This window comes from Thalia democratica, chromosome 3, assembly GCF_965202585.1.
Source record: "Thalia democratica chromosome 3, ktThaDemo2.hap1.1, whole genome shotgun sequence".
Lineage (NCBI taxonomy): Eukaryota > Metazoa > Chordata > Thaliacea > Salpida > Salpidae > Thalia > Thalia democratica.
Genome location: NC_139167.1, coordinates 48,930,033 through 48,940,910, shown reverse-complemented (window position 1 = coordinate 48,940,910; position 10,878 = coordinate 48,930,033). Strand labels below are relative to the sequence as shown.

Here is a 10,878-nt window from a genome sequence, read left to right as displayed (position 1 = left end):
TTCTTCCAGGACTTTAGGTTTTTTGGCAACCCTGTTGAAACTTAAACAATAGGTTTAACCTGATTACTGTGTATACACACAGATGTATGTGTGACACATACAACAATTGTAAACTTATTTATGACCTTTTTTACTTTTCTCTAAACTGTAAACATTTCCACATATGTGTCGTTTCTAGTTAAAACATTAAAAACTACCCACAAATTTTTACTCACAGACTCCAAATTGATCAATAAAATAAAGTTTATTAGATTAAAATGTTTGATTGATATATGGTTAAATATTGAACGTATCCTAAATTTTTATACAAACAATATAATGATTTTCATTCTATTTTTATGAACTTTTCACTCTGTATATTTTTAAATGCTTTCAATAAAATTTTGAGAAAATGACTCATTAGAATAGTCAATTCAACTTAGCTCTATCTATTATCATAGAAATTTTTATAGATTTATTTTTTAACTTAAATCAATAAACGATAACCTAAATAATTTCGTATTTTACCATAAAATACCATTAAGATATTATTAATTAAAGTTTTAAGCCGATCAAATTATATTAAGTTCAGTATCAAAATTTTCGTACATTACAAAATTTAAAAAAACAGTTATCAACCAGCAGCACCTTTTAATTTAAAATATCTGACAGTAAATAGGTAAAGTAAATAAAGTGTTTTATTTAAATAAAGTATAACTAACTTGTAATTGAAGAAAATTCTATCTTTAAATTCAGTAGGATACGCAGATTCCTGGCATTTTATAGTATCCTTGTTTAATTCACAAAAATATACTTCATGTACGCCCTGTTTCAATTGTAAAAAATAATCTTACAAAAAATAACCAAAACTATTTTAACTAATTAGTTAAAGTTCAAACAACTTCATCGCGGATAAAATCAAGCAGTTTAAATCTCCTATTTGACTGTGAAAATAAGCATGTATTGTATATGTATAGTTAAAGATAATATAATGCGTTTAAGTCGTTCTGACCTAGTAAGAGGATTTAGCTAGTTAACTCGTAAATAGATTTAATAAACTATTTTATGATTTAAGATTTTTCAACTTATTAGTTTTTAAGGATTAAATCAGTTTCATTACCTAACGTTTTTAATATAAAATATAAATATGAGTGTTAACAAATCAATTTCGTTTATATGATTCATTAGCAAACATTATTAATAATTAATATTTTAAAAATAATTCTTTTTTACTGTACTAATTGGTTAATTTACAAAGAAATAAAGATATCAAGAACTTAATCTAATAACTAAAAAAGGTGCTCCCGGTGAGGCTCGAACTCACAACCTCCGCATTTCTCCGATACTATCATATAAGTACGGCGCGCTAACCGATTGCGCCACGGGAGCTCGTCAGATATTTGTCAAATTTAATATATAAACATACTACAAACTATCAGCAGTAAAATTTACTTGCAAACATAAAGTTTATTTCTTACTATTACTAGTGCGCTAGTAAATACAAATATTATACTGAACTTAACTAAACATGTTCTAGATTAATTTTATTTATTTTTTATTTTTAAATGCTACTTATAAAAATTCATTTATAAACTGCTATTTATTTTTATTACATTTTTATTTCAGTAATTTTGTACTAGTTAAAGTTTTAGTCGGAAAAATATTTTAAAAAGTTATTTTAGACTTATAAACAATACAAAAAAATATTTAGTATTAATGATTCTAACTTTTGGGTAAAAGTTACAAATTTTATATTATTTCACTTTGAGACCGGTTTTTTTTTATAACTGATACTGTAATGATATTAACATTTCATTTTCTTATTTTAAATTGGATGTTGTAAACTGTTTTACGCAGATTTCGTGACGTGCTTCCAGTATTGAAAAATCAAAAACATTTTTTATTGTTAGGAGTTACATTTGATTCAGTGCTTATAAAACGGAATTTTACTTGCATTTACTCGCAGTAGCAGTTTCGGCAGAGCATTCGGCAGTTATTAGTGTGCTTTAAGTTAAGATGCATTTTAAACACGTTAGATTTAAGAACTAATGTTTTCATGTGTGTTTAACTTTAGTTCTCGTATAGAGTGATGTAATTGTATCTTTGTGTTGTTTAATTTATGTAAATAAAATATAAGTGTTGTTTTGATTGTTGTATTAATATACTATACTAATCCCTATTACCCCCCTTTAACATCCCTGTAACGGGATAATACAATACATTTATAAAAAAATACTGTGTGGTTTGAACTCAAAAATAGTGCTTATTTTTTATATTTTTTAATATTGTAAAAATCTTTTATAGGATTATAAATATGTATGTTTTCATTTAATTTACATAAGTGTTCTCTAAGCAAGCTAACAAATACACTGGCAAATATAAGTGGAGAATACAGAGTTTATGTAAAGGTTTCCCAAGGGGGTGATATAGCAAACTGTTTTTGGCGATCTTAGTAAGTTCGTGTAATAACTAGTAAGTAACCCTGGTTTAAGTGGAAAATAAGATGATAAAATATTGCTAAAACTGGTAATACTTGATAAAAACAAAGGGTAGGCTTTTAGAAGCAACGGGCTAGATTTACTAGAAAACGTGTTTTGCAGACCGACGTAATTTATAAAAAATATGCTAAAAATTTGATACGTACTCTTTAAAAATAAAATTTGATTGAAATAATCAATTTGTAAAGTCACTGTTTACGAGTATTAAATTGTGAACACGCTTATAAATGTTTATCGGTTATAAGCTAAAATTTGCTTTCTTCAGACAAGTTGTTTTCAAGTTGAAAAATTCAAATAGTTAGCTCACACATATTGTGCAAAATATTTATAGTAGTAAGTTCTATTCATTGTTTAAATCAGTAATAATATTAAATATTTATGTGCAAGTTAGAAACAGTAAAACTTTTAATAAATTACTCATGTCATTTTAAAATAGCATAATATTGAAAAACAAAGATTAAGAAAATTAAATCAAGAAACCTGTAAAAACGTATAATCAACATGTAAAATGTTACTTATAAAAAGTACTTAATTACAATACTAAACACATATTTTACAAGTCCAGATTACAAAACACTTATAAGTAACAGGATTGCTAAAGATTTTTAGTAAATTTTTTCCAGGTTTGTAAAAAACAAATGTTCGGTCCATTTTCAGTATAAAATTAAACTGTCTTAAATAGTAAAACAAAATTGAAAAGATACTGAAAAACAACTTTAAAATTGTTTATTTTTATGATGTAAAAATGTTACATGAAAAAATAGTTTAAAATTCTAGGATTTTTGGTAACCCTGTAGTAATGATAATCTTAGTTTTATAATGTTTTGTTTAAAGAAATATATAAACTAAAAGAGGTGTAAATCTAAAAACAAACAGAAAATAATCGATAAAACTTTAAGCAATCAATATCAGATCCGACACAAACCACACTAAAACATACATTAATTAATCTTAAATTTATATTTCCAGAATTTAATAATAAGACTTTAGTACATAACTTTACTCTTAACCTACTATAACTACGATTTGTATATAAACCTTCATTTGACTACAAATATATTGGGTGTTTTAAATAAATTACTGACTAGTTTGTATTCAATCTTAATGGAGGCGTACATTCCAATTTGCGGAAACTGTGAAAAGCGAAATGCAAATGTGAAGTTGGCATCGGCTCCAAATGTTCTGATAAAATCTGTTGCACTTGAAATCTTCTCATCAAGTTTGTACACTGGCAGTAGTTTCATTTATAGTTTTTAAAAAACAGTTATCTAATTCACTTAAGCTTAAAAAAACATTTCGTATTTTTCAAGTCAAAACTCAAATAATTAAATAAGTAATGTTAAAAAGTAAAGATAATTTTTTTTGCTGCAATTTTAATAAAACAATGGCTAGATGTATCTGCTGAATCAATAGTCTAAATTTACTATAAAAAAGAATTATACTTCAACTAGTGTATTGATTCAAACGAAAAAAATTGGGAAAAAATTGTTTTCAACGAATTCTCACATTTTCCACAGAGCGGGCATTCCAGTACAGACCATTTTGAGTTGTTAAGACATCGCGAAACTACTTGCTGTCTGGAAAAATAATTCTGCTCATCACAAACGTTCGTTGTCAGGCAGCCCTTCCCGCAAACAGGTTGGTGATTCGCGAAACTTTGAATAACACCTTCGCCATCGCAGGCGACTTCTTCAACGTTGCAAGCTGATGACAAACTTAGCATTGATTTAAATGTTGTTTGAAGTGTTGCAGAAAGAAAGCATTGTACTAATACAAAAACTTTAATATGTATGTTCTTTATTAAGAATAAAAACAAAACTATTTACAATAACACGTCTGTTGACAACCGACTTTAATTCAATCATATCAAAATAAACAGATTAAATATATTATAGCTGTTAGGTCATTAAAACAACAATACGAACATTGAACATTTATAGTTGACTGGTACACTTCGATATGATTGTCAAGTTTATCAACCAATGAAAACGTGATGCTTGTTTCATCATCGTCTGCTTGGATGTTGTAAACAACAGTAGTGAAGTCAATAAACATTTCCTTGCTAAATTTTACTACACTTCTGCAAAAGAAGATATTTTAATTTTTTAAGAAATCATGACTAGAATTAAGCATAATAAAATAAAATAAGTTGAGTGAAATGTTTTCTTATCAATAGTTGCCATAAATGATCAAAAAAATATTGACTTTTTGAACTTCTTTTAATCTAAAAAGTGTGTGTATTTTTTGCTTACATTTTAAAGTTCTTTTACTTACCTCATTAAGTATTTATTACTACACTAATATTGAATTTTAAAAACATTTGCATAAAAAGCTAACAAAAACATTTTGCTTTAAAATGAAGAATAAATGCACTTATAGATAACACTTACTTATTTTTACGAATATTTTTATTTGATGCTCAAAAAATTATTGATTATTTTGCTTACAGCTAATTTCTTGTTTTTAAATGCAGTACGAAGTAACAATATTCAAAAAATATGCTTAGTTTTACTTGACAAAATTCAGAGTACATAGTATTAACATTCTAATTGGTATAAATTGCTGATAAGGTTTTTCGTACCTTAACTATATGATTCAATTTTATTTAAAAAAATAAAACTTGATAAATTAAAAAACAACAAACTTATTTGAGACTCTTCCATTGAATGCCTTATTTGAGCTTGGTATACAAGCTAAATTTTTACATGAATAGAAGATTTCCGAGTCCTGTAGTCAAAGCACAACTTAAACAAGAATTAATAAAAGTAGTAGTTATCTTAGACTAAAAATTCATTTACTTTTTCTACTTAATAAATAAAATGACACGCTAAGAATAAATTAATTACAAAATATTACTAAAGTGGTAGGCACAATAAAAACGTTGTTTTTTTTCGAGTTGATCTTATTATGAAGAGTTGTATTTCAGCTATCAAACACTTTTATTTCAAAATTTAAATTTGTTTTGAGATAGAAGGGACCAGGGATGACTTCCATGGGTTCCTAATGGATAGCGCTAATTAAGTAGACGAGAAAAAGAGTACACCACAAAAATGTATCTGTATCTCATACTTTATCATTTTTTTTAAATTTTTACATTTAGTCGGTTGATATTATTTATAATCTACTTAAAAAATTCTCTAAACTTTATCCGCTTGTATCAGGAAACATTTACAAAAAAAGACTATGTTCCAAAATTAACTTTTAACTTTATATTCTACAAAAATGATTTATACAGCGTTCGCACGAGAAATTTTGCAATTTTAGACTGAAATTTTCGCACCAAGTTGGGCTTAGAAATCAATTAAAACGACAAAGCCTAATAGTTTAAAGTAATACATAAAAAACAGGACTTTTGGTACATTTTTCCAATATTTATAATTTTTATATACATTTATTATTATGGCCCCTTGAAATAATCATAAGTATTTGAGTTGTCGAACTTTAACTATCATATAATTTATACAGCCTAATTTACATTTTACTCTAAAGAGTACTAGGTCTAACAATCTCGAACTTTTAAATTAACTTTATATAGAGCAACTTTAAGTTTTAAGTAGATGTATTCTAAACACAAAGCGAACTTTTAGAAGCCTCCACTATAGATTTGATAATGTTTTTTTTTTCATTAAGAGCTTTTTTTATATGGTTTAAAAACTTGATTCTTGTAGAATATCAGAAAATTTAAAGCATTTGTCTTGTTAAAACCTAACATTTTGCTATTTTTAATAAATTGAATATTTGTTACAAAAAACAAATGTTCACATTAAAAAATCACAATTTTATAATTCACTTAAAAATAAACTGAGTTTTAAATTTATTTTTGAAAATCAGTAGTTTCAATTTAAATGACAAAAAATGACATTTTGACAAAACTACCAAAACTTATTTAGCCAGACGCGTAGGAACCCTGTTTATAATTCATACTTTAAGCTTGCAAATAATGGTTAAACTAAAATTATCTTGAACCCTATATGGTGTTAAATAAAGAATAAATACTTTATAATATTAAATAAAAATAAAAGTGAGCTACAAAATTTTAAACTATTTGCTTGTAAAAGTAGTCAACTTTTTTAAAGAGAATATTAGGTTGTTATATAAGTTAGTATTTAATTTTTTGTTAAATTTCATCGAGCCCTAATAACCGTAAAAAACAGACATTTATAGTGAAAAGTATTTTTCAAATATTTTTTAAGTTAATATTAATACTTTATTAAAATAATTTCTAAATATTTTCTAAATATAGAGCAACCTCAGATCCTTTTGAAACAGTCCAAACGACATAAAACCAATCAGGAATACTTTCGAACCTTATTCTTGATGTTAAAACAGCTTCATAACCTTCTACAATGTTCAACACTTGTGAAGTGTGTGATTCAACAACGTAAACTGATTTATAATAATCTTCTAAGTTTCTAAGTATATTGTTAAAAACACACTTGTGAATCACACACTTGTGAAGTGTGTGATTCAACAACGTAAACTTATTTATAATATTTTTCTAAGTTTCTAAGTATATTGTTAAAAACTTTAATATTTCTACTATTTAAGTACAAGTCTAAATAAAATCAAAAGTTAATGCTAGTCACAATTATGGCATATGACATTTTAAAAGACAGACTATATGATACAGTCTACTAATTTTTGTCAAATAAAATAAAATAAACACAGTTGACATAAAAATTCAATTAAGGTATGGTATTTAAAACTTTACTTACTATTATAAAAACAATATTGACCTACTTTAATAATTTATCTAATTATTTTATTTCAAATAAAAACCTACAAACTTTTAGGGCAAATATATTCGCATGGTTTCATCGCCCAGGTTGCATTCGAAAGGCATTTTTCTTCCACTTTGATGTTCCTCCCGTACAAGTGGTCGGTGGTGCAGTGAAAGGAGCGGGTGCATTCAACACCACAGGGATCGTGCGAGTTTGCCACCTCAACTCCCATGCACTCCTCTTGGGGACACGCTAATGTTTTCATTTAAAACAAAGTATTTTTTATAGCATTTAGTTAAAACAGATTTAAAGAAAAATCTATTCAAGATGAAGATTATTAGATTTTAAAATATTATTACAAATTGTAGATTGCTTTAAATTAAAAGAAATAATTAAAAAAGTTATATGAAATTATTTAAAATTACATTTAACTTTGAGAACAAATTTGGCCAAAACTTGAGGATCATCGTGGTGACCGGCAGTTTTACCGTCATGAACAAACTCGACTATTGTATCACTTTCAGTAAACTCAATGTTTTCAACAGTAATCCCAAAGTCTACAGGAGTCCCACTGACAACTCTTTGACTTTTACTGTAAGATAACATTTAATCACATGCTTTATTTCGAATAACTTTTATTTTTGTTAAATATAGTTTATATCTTATTGTAATAATTTCATACAGGCTAGTAGAAAATGCAAGACTTGCTAAATAATAAATGTAATGTTTACAATCAAATACAGATTTTAATGGATACTCAAGTTAGTGGCTCAATTTCTAGCAGTTTTTTCACAAACTTAGTTCAAATAAGAAAAGTAAACTTCTATTTATAAACCAAGATAAATATTATTTAACAAAAGTAAAAAAAATAAGACATAATTATACTTTTGAAGTTAATTTTAAATAAAATTGTTTATCTAAACACTAATTATAAACTTTTTTTATATAGTGTGTATTGATATTATGTAGGTTGAAGTTACTAATAGTGACATAGAAATTTAAAACTAATTTTATATAAGATATAAGAAAGAATCAACTATTTTTACAAGCAATATTTTCTTCTACATTTTGTTTTGGCAGTTAGATATTTTATACTAATCTATAAGTTTTGGTTAATAATCAAAGATAAAACTAAAGTAACACTATAAATTTTTATAAAGTATAAAAATTATATAAATGATAAATGTTCTACAGACATTTCATAAGCTAACAATTGCTTTAAGTAATGATTTAACGAAATCCTTAAAAAAGAATTAGAAATTTATGTGCTACAGTTTTAAAAATAACTAGGTTTGTAAATAATTCTAAAAGAGAACATGTAATACAATCAAATTATTCTATCCTTTGTAAATGGTGAGTTAGTTTCAAAAACAAAAATTTAACTAACAGAGACTTCAATTTAAAATGAAGCGGTGGAAAAGGGTCTGAATAACTAGGATTAATGTAGTCGCAGTTGTACAATTCATCAAACTTAATACCACATCTGTATCCCCATGCATTCTATAAATAGTTATACAAGACAAGTTGCATAATAATAATATTTCTTTTAACAGGGGTTAAATTTTGTTTTTAATTTGTTATAAGTTTTCTGATTTTATTCAGAGTTTTGAATTTCTCTCGGAATTTCTAATTTTGTTCCATGATCTTCAAGGTACAATTTAAGTTTTAGTTTTAAAAGTAAGACAAATAGTGGTTTTTATAGTTTTCAATCATATAAACAACTTAGTATTGTTGTTTTACATGAATTTTATTCAATTGCAACCTAAATTAGTTGTTTTTTTAAGATCTACAAATCTATGTCATAAGATTGTTTTATGACCTAGTTGCATCTTTAAGTTAATTTCGAATCTTCTTTTGTATCTAATAAAAACCATCTCACTAGTAACTTATTATAAAAACACTTAAATGAAAAATATTCAACAGATTAGTATACTACATCAGCTGCTTATATATTAATGACAACTAATCTTAATTTGTTTTACATAACATCAGATTTTATTTTTCAGAAACATTTCATGTACTATTACTATAACAGGTTACGGTTATACATGGAAATTAAAAACAGAATAATAACTATTTAGATCTTAGCTCTTCGAAAGTTGTTCATTTTTAACAAAAATAAAAAAGTTTCTGACAAAATTAATTAAGAATTAAAACATTTTTTTTTCTTTCAAATAAAAGTTTTTTTTACCATGTATTTATCTTTTTTGCAAAAATTACTTCATTAGCTGTTATAAAAAAAGCTAAAAGTGTAAAATATAAGTAACTGTTACAGATTATAAAAGTTTAATTTAATTTTTGGAGTATAGGCAATAGGTATATTTGTAAAAGTTGAGTATTTATATGGTGAATTTTGGACATTGTATGGTGAATTTTTTTCATTGACTATTTTATAAACAGTTTTAAATTAAATGAAATATTTCTTTTATTTTGTTGTGCTAGAAACTTATGTGCAGAAAATTTTCTTGATAATTTCAAAACGCTCACCACTGTATTTTAAAATAATAAAAAGAAAATTAAAAATTAAAATAAGCTAATAAAACAAAATATTTTTTGCAACAAATAAAATATACTTAAGAAACTAAAAAAATCTGAACCTAAACAAAAATATCAGTATTAAACTGCTATAACTTATATAAAATGTATTATAAACTTTAGAAAATAGATATTAAATGAAAAAATGTGTTATATTTATGTCTGAAACATATAAAACATTTTATACATTAATAAACTAACAAATTTAAATTGTTGATACTTGTCAAAATTTTGAAAAGTTTTAAAAGTGTCTCGAAGAAAGGATTAAAACCTAAAATACCAAATAAAAAAAATACCCATACGGCCTTAATTAGTACTTTTAATACATTAACATTTAGAAGAAGTTGAATATTACTATACAACTTTTTATTGTGAAAATCAAAAATTCAGGAACATTCAAAGTTTATGAAAATAATTATTCACTTTTTCAGGATATTCCATAAATTTTTTTCAAATCTATTGGATACTCTTTGGTTTTTTTTTTAATATCAAATACCATGATTTTGTATTTTAAACTTTGGCACCACAATAATTTTTAATTAGATTATATTTATAAATCAGGGTATGCAAACTACGGTCCACAGGTTAAATGCAGTGCCCAAAACAAAAAAGTGCAGCCCACAAGGTACTTTTTAGCTTTTTTTTTTGTGATATCAACCTATATACTTTTAAAATAATAATCACTACTGCTTTATTATCACTTATTTTGTATCGTTTTTTGTTTAGTGTAACACTTGTATATTGATTTCTATAACTTTTTGAAAAACTGCAGCTCTCAAAAGACTTTTTTTATACAGTGCAGCCTGAGAGCAAGTTTTTTTTAGAAAGTTCTTAACTTATATGAGGCTGCCAACTTTTTATAGATCGAAAACTAATTGAAGGTTTTTTTCAACATGTAGTGATCTACAATAATTTAAAATTCTAGCTGACTAAACTTATAAAACAACATTTAAAAACAAAGTTTTGTAATAAATTTATAACAAATACCTTGAAAAATAAAGTTAAGTACTTTATGATTTTACTAATCTATGATACTTTTATTAGTATTATTACTAAAAATACAGTCATATTCCAGTAAAAAACAAAAGTCTAAAAGTAAAGTCTCATACCAATTCAAAATGCATGGTCAAACATGTATTTATCTT

The 10,878-nt window shown here is 25.2% G+C and overlaps 1 non-coding gene across 1 annotated transcript; it reads right to left on the bottom strand.

Annotated features, from left to right (window-relative positions):
* Positions 1-1,278: 1,278 nt before the first annotated feature.
* Trnai-uau (transfer RNA isoleucine (anticodon UAU)) lies at positions 1,279-1,368 on the bottom strand. Its single transcript is given in 2 exon segments — positions 1,279-1,314; positions 1,331-1,368. It is a non-coding gene; the product is annotated as a tRNA-Ile (tRNA).
* Between the last annotated feature and the right edge of the window lie 9,510 nt (positions 1,369-10,878).